This window comes from Trachypithecus francoisi, unplaced genomic scaffold, assembly GCF_009764315.1.
Source record: "Trachypithecus francoisi isolate TF-2019V2 unplaced genomic scaffold, Tfra_2.0 Lachesis_group15, whole genome shotgun sequence".
NCBI lineage: Eukaryota > Metazoa > Chordata > Mammalia > Primates > Cercopithecidae > Trachypithecus > Trachypithecus francoisi.
The window spans coordinates 31,352,047-31,359,008 of NW_022681460.1; the positions used below are offsets into that span (position 1 = coordinate 31,352,047).

The window sequence follows — 6,962 nt, forward strand, 5'->3', positions numbered from 1 at the left end:
CATCAGATTCTTCCAAGTGTCTCATAGCAGCCATTTTAAGTTAGTCTGCCCACATTCAAGGCAACGGCTTGGTTCATTTGCTTACTAGGTAAGCTTGAACATTGATTTATTTTGCCTGCTGCTATTTAACTTTCTGTTTTCTTAGCAGATTCCCATCTCAATGGAGCATGGACAGTTTGTAGGAAGTAGAAGCTGATTTGATTCCAACACAGCACTTGATTACAGCTAAGAAGGACATATTACCCAAAGCCGTCTTCTGATGTGCCAGAAGCAACAACCAAGAAGAACTCTAAGGGGCAAATAAACAACCTGAAACCAAATCACAGAAACTCCTGGAAACACAACTTGACTTAGCCCAAGTGTATCTGTGCATTTGTGTATTTGTTGTTTATGCATGACAAAGTTCTATAAAACCAAATTGATTTACTTTAGAAAAAAATTTGAAATATCAGCAAATTCATATTTAGGTTTGCCTTCACAAAGGAGTTATAAACTTAATGTTTTGTATATTTAATTTGTTATCTTAATTAGGGACTTGTAGATCATCAAAGAGATGTTAAAATAACACAATCAAGAGTCATTGAGGAACACGTGTACAATTTATTTTTTGGCAAGGCTCAGAAAAAACAATTTGATATGTTAATGGATCCTAATGGGCAATAGCTATTAATTAAATAAATAATCCATTAGACTGAGAAGTGAAGTGTCAGCACAAGGACAATCAACTAAAATTGCTGAAGAATAGCAATTATAGTATTTAGTGGTGGCACAGATATTTATATTTGGTTTTGTAGATATTTGTGTCAGCTATATCAAATTAATTAAATTAAACCAGCAACTATTTAATAAATCTCTACAATGTGTGCAGTGCTATGCTAGGCATTTGGAATAAAGCAAAAAAGTAGACAACCTGATCTAGATTCTTGGGGAAAATATAGTATAGTAGGGAGAGGCAAGATTTAAGTAAATTAAAAATAAAATGATTGTGCATGTTGACATATTAAAAATGTTTTAAGGTGTTACACCATCAATCTTTACCACTTTTATCACTGTCCATCATGACTTACTAACAATTGTTGAGGAAAAATAATGCTGGGGTAGGGCCTGGGGATAACCAAGAAGGTGTAAATCCTGGCCTCTGCTCAGGAAGCCAATAATTTAATTTGGAAGATTGATTGCTAAATGAAATCTTTGCTGACGCAGAAAGTCCCATGAATAGGAAAGGGAGAGAGAGCTAAGGGCTAGGATATTCTGGCAAGTTTGTGGAGGAGAACTGGAGCTTGAAGTACAGGTAGAATGTGACTAAACAGAGAGGGGAGGTGGTGGCTCAGATGGGGACGATGGCCAGAGCCAACTTCATTGTGAGGCATTAGGGGTGAGGCTGCAGAAGAGATTTATGTAATGCAGCCACAGTGTTGTGCATTCTGGTGATTGAGGAATTTGGACTTGGCTTTCCTGAGGAGAGTGACAGAGTCAAAGTGGTTGTGGAAGACGCTGATCAGATTGAAGGGTGCTAGGGAGATCTGTGGTAGGGAGTAGGAGCTAGAAGGCAGCAAGACTGGCTGGAGGCCCTTGTGAGGGGATAAGAGATGAACATGATTTCCTAAACCAGATCACAGCCTTTTTAAGGGAAAGGGAAATGCCTTGCTTTTCCTTTGTTTGTTTGTTTTTCCTGTACCTTCAGTCCAGAATGTATAATGCAGTGAAATAACCCCTTATAGAGCCACTGACTTATGAGACGAGCTAAAGACAGGTGCTGACCTTTGCCGCTGATAACTGTATTTGGCCTCCTGGAACAAGAGTGCCTCATGAATAAAACAAGTTAGAGAAACCTAAGGAGATTCAAGCAGAGGTCACTCTATAGTGAAGTGATAAATTTTGTGACCGATATAGAGGCCTAGCCTAGTGGCAAGCAATCGTTACTGAATTACCTGGTGATAACAGGAGGCGAAGAAAATGTGCATTCTAAGCACAATGCAAATACGAATCACTAGCTTCCTGGAGATCTGATTAAATAAAACAAGTTTTAATTAAACTGTGACCAAATTAATTAAAAGTTACTATACTGTGTGATAGATAATTATCAGCTAGAATGTTGCTTATTTTGCTGCAGCATCCTGATTTCTTTATCTTCCTGTTCTGAAAATGTAAAATCCTTTTAGTCTTTTAGATGAGTCACAAGCCAAAAAAAAAAAAAAATTAGCAGGATGTATTAAACATTAATTTAAGCACAATCATGAAAACCTGAATTTTTCCTTTTTCTGTAACTACGTTTTAAGTTCTTGACATAATTTTTACGGTGGCACATCTGTTTTTTTCATGAGCTTTTAATAAAATGTGGTAATAGCAACTAATAATGTTAACAGTAATAATGATAACTGTCATTTCTGTCTCCTCAGGATCATTTTGTGCTGAGCGTTCATAACTGAGTCATAGCTGTCTATGTTAAAGGATTGTTCCTAGGTTTTATTTATCCTGTTCAGCCTTTTAATTCAATTGGTTTCTTGGCTGATTTGTCTCCCAGTGTGATTAATCAATGAGAACTAGGGGCCCAATTCACATTTTCACTTAAGTCGATTGAAATGCTGAGTGTGGTTGTGGTTGTTTAGGGATAAAACAGGGTCACTGACTTACAACATCATTTCTTCTTGGTTTTATGCCTTAACTTTATTTTCCCCAGCAGACTTTCTGGTAACTGATTCTCTCACTTATGGAAGCCTACAGGGAGTGGAAAGGTAGGTAGAGATTTCTCTTCAGTGACGATTTCCATTAATTTTGTTATTTCTCATCAACAATTGGTGTATACCCAAAGGCGATCAAAGTGTAAGTAAATGACCAGCAATTTGTTTCACTTCAAATCTAATACTATCCAAAAAGCACTTTGTGGCCAGTATCTAACAGAAGTTTAATAGAAGTCTAAGGCTGGAAGAAAACGGGGGGGCTATGCCATTTCCTCCCGAGCTCTTCTCCCCCCATCTAGCATTAGACGGGCACTACCGCTTCTCTTCTGAAGATGCCCAGACAAGATGATTCTGCAATAGCCTTTAGGAAATTCATTTCAACGTTAATATCCCTCATGGCCGAGAGAGAAGTAATTTGGCTCATATATAATCTGGTTCCTCCTCGCCTGCGTTGAAAGCCCTTAATGACCTCATGTCTTCCCTCAGCAGGGCTGTGGGTATTCTGTCAAAACGCCATGATGGATTATGTGCTTGGTGACCTTCTGTGACTTTTTGCAAGACAGGGAGAGTAGAATGAAAAGGTGGCGAAGAGGTAGGCCAATACCCCTATTTACCACGCCTGCCATCCCGGCAGCAGGAGAAAGGACTGTTCCACTGCTTCTCCTCTCCCGCCAGGTTCATCCTCCCTCCAGGGGCGCAGGAGCCAACGCTTGGGAAATGAGGGTAGCACTGGTAGCGAGCCATTACGTTCTCCACTTTGAAAGCCTAACAGAAGGAGAAACTATATAGGAAAAGAAGAGAAAACTCTCTCCTCTGTGCTCAAGAGTTGCCTTTTACAGGACTCTTACAAGTTTAACGAAAGGGAAGACTGGCCGTCTTGCTCATCTGTGATACCTGCTTTGGCATATGATACAAATGAGAATACATTCAATGGTAAATATTTATGTGCATTTTTTTTCTTATTTGATTTGAGAGTTCCCCCACCAAACAGGTTTTTTTTAAAGGAGCTCATTACATTTAGAGGGGCTTAGTAAGAGGCTTGGCAATTGAGTCAGAGGTTTGCTCACCTGGAAACTGCTCAAGTAAAGGGAATATCTCTTTACTGTAAAGGAACATCCCTTAGATCCCTTTAAGCCGCCCCAGACAACAAAGACTACCTTCAGTTTGTCCAGAAGTAATCTCAGAATCATAGACTGGGGAAAGTTGCAGCACTGGCCAGAGCCCGTAGTGTTCCATTTGTAACCCGTTTATTTGCAAGAAACGCCACCAACAAATCATACAACAGCATATTCTAGATAATAAAGTTTTAAAACTTCTATGTTTGTGCTATCCTAGATTGGTGTTCCTATCTGTGAGGTACCCTAACTACAATGTATTGTGTGTCCTGTCTCCTCATCTAGGTTGAAAGCCAGATCACATCATTCCTCTAAATCCCCAGCACCTGGCACAGGGGCTGGAAATAAGTAGGTACTGCTAAAACAATTGTGGAATGAATGAATGAACATAGAAACTGCCTTTTTCTAATACGTTTATCTGAAAAGACTGCTTGATTCTTCTTTGTATGAGTTTTGCTCTAGTAGTTTCTTGGAGAAAAAAAAATGGAACTGTAGGTTTTACTCAAGACTATTCTTGATGAGGCTATAGCAATGTATGAACTGAGAAAGGCGAGGAGGGATGTGGGATAAAAAATGGGGAAAATCTTCCTGGGTTTTTTTTGGGTTTTATACAGGTTGTTTTCTGCTGGGCACTGCCTGAGATTTTGTGTGGATTGCTGAGCGAGGGTCTAGAAATAAGTTCCTCTCATTGTTTAATGTGTAGAAGGCTGGAAGTGTGAAGTACAAAGTCAAATCAAGGAGAAAATGCAAATGAAAGTCATGTTTCCTTGAACACATTCTGTAGCTCTTCATTTTTCTGGCCACCTTAGACCTGGGGCAGTTTTCTCTCTGGACCGATATGTCACTTATTTTGGTTCTACTAAGTCACACACCACTGGAATGTGATTGGTATTCTTACCAACCAAGAACCATCTGCTCTTTTCTAGACAACAGCTATTCTGTTCCAGCTTTCTCCAGTTCCTACTTCTTTCAGTTTTCTCATATATTTTCAATCGTATGCATTCTTTTCTTGGTGAATAACAAAGAGTAAGTGCCTGAGAGATTATCTCTTTGGATACAATTTCCTCCCCTCAGGCACTGGATTTTTAAATGCTTGTTTGTTCCCTTTCCTAGTTTTGATCTTCTATATGTGAAATGAAATGTTTCTCTGTAACATTGGCAAAGAGAAATGTCTTCCAGAAAAGCTCTATATTCTTTACATAAATCATGAGTCACTGTTTAACTGGTGACCAATTAATGTCATAATGTTTCCTCTACTCAAAAATCAGGTAGGAAAGATAAATCGTTTCCAGAGACAGTGAGAGGTAACTGATGAAGAAAACAAATCAATTTGGGTGTAAACTTAGTCCTGCTCTGCTCCCAGTGTGGTTGATGACGGGATCCTCAGAAATGTTCAAGGCATGTTCAGTTAGAACTTCAGAGCACCAAACTCATCCCCTGGCTACTGTTGTTTACCTGGAATGTGTGGCTTTCATACCATGATCAAATTTCATTTCTCATCTATTTATCCATGTGGTAAAGGAAACTTTGTCAGACTTGAAGTAAGGGGGTGTGGTTTCAAATCCAATTCCATGCAAGTTATAAACCTCTCTGAATCTGAGCGTCCTCATCTGTAAAATGGAATTAATGACACCTATACTACAAAGGTGCTAGGAAGATGAACTGGAACAGTATATGGAAAATTTTGGAATCAGCTGCTGTTCAATAAATGTTGGCTGAATTTTCATTTGTAATTACTAAAACGAAGTCCAGAAATGAGATAATGAATCTGGATAATTCATCCTTGCATCAATTATTTAGACTCTGCATAAAGAGAAAGGCTTGGGGATTCAATTATCTGCATAATTACTCAATTCTGTGCTGCATCTTCTAAATAAGCTTAGAATTTAACACACAATCATATTCTTTCTTTAGGTAATTAGTTCCAGGGATGAAAGGGTTAAGGAATTGCCATCCCATTTTGTTCAAAGATTTTTTTTTTTAAGGCACTATTAGAAGAGATGAAATCTAATGTAAATGTCAGCCCCATATCAAAATAAACCTGCTGTTAGAATCCAAAATCGTCTGGGTTTATTAAGCTGTTATGAATTTAGTAGGATTTTCATCACTCCTCCCTCTATTTGTAGTGACCAAAGCACGAAACCATTGTTAAAACCACCTATTAATCAATTTGCTCTTCTGCTTTTTCAGTAATTGAGTTTCCCAGATGAAACAGTATATCAACTTTAACCCTTTTCTGGTAAATTAAAGCTTTTCTTTTACCAGTCAGAATTATTAATGCCGTTTTGTTATCAAGAAATGTTCATACTTATGCTATTAAATCATTAAGATAATTGAAATTATTTTACCTAGGCATCCTTTAGTTTTCAGACTCTTTTAAGTCTTTCTGCCCTAATAATTCTTGGAGTCATGTAAAGCTTTATATGTTCCTTTAACGGAGCATTTTCATTTTGATGCATAGATTTGTGATTAACTTACTAACGACACGAAGGTGAATTATCAAAATACCCCACCCTCTAGCATTCATTATCCGTAATACGTCATCAGTCTTCCCAGGCTTCAAACTAGTTCTCCTTTGGCTTAATTTTATTACTTTATCAATTTTAGGTATCACGACCCATTGAAATTAAATTCATTTGGTTGAAACCAATAAAATACCATATAGTTGCTGTCAAGTTTTCTTTTAAAATGGTATCTTTTATATTTAAAAAATTAAGTGATATATTTTATCATTGCTTTTCCCCATATTAAAATATCTGTTGAGGTCCAATATCGTGTTCTTTAAGAGTCTCAATAGGAAAAAGAAAAGAGCACACTCAAATGAAGTAACTGAAAGTGTGTGTTTGTTTGAGACAGGGTCACTCTCTGTCATCCAGGAAGAAGTGTAGTGGCATGATCACAGCTCACTGCAGCCTCAACTTCCCCGGCTCAAGCTCCTGGGCTCAAGTGATCCTCCTACCTCAGCCTCCCAAGTAGCTGGGACTACAGGTTTAAACCACCACACCCGGCTAATTTTTTTTTTTTTTTTGTATTTTTTATAGGGACAGTGTTTTGCCATGTTGCCCAGGCTAATCTCCAACTCAAGTGATCTGCCTGCCTCGGCCTCCCAAAGTGCTGGGATTACAGGCGTGAGCCACTGTGCCTGGCCTGAAAGAGTTTTAATAAA

The 6,962-nt window shown here is 38.3% G+C and overlaps 1 long non-coding RNA gene across 3 annotated transcripts in view; it reads left to right on the plus strand.

Moving 5' to 3' along the window:
• LOC117097063 overlaps positions 1 to 2,183 on the plus strand; it is a 116,128-nt gene extending 113,945 nt beyond the window's left edge. For 2 of the 3 annotated variants that reach the window (XR_004442789.1, XR_004442790.1), the window contains exon 6: positions 146 to 2,183. This is a non-coding gene — a long non-coding RNA (uncharacterized LOC117097063). The remainder of the gene's footprint in view (positions 1 to 145) is intronic. The other variant, XR_004442791.1, reaches the window with a different exon arrangement.
• Positions 2,184 to 6,962: the final 4,779 nt, after the last annotated feature.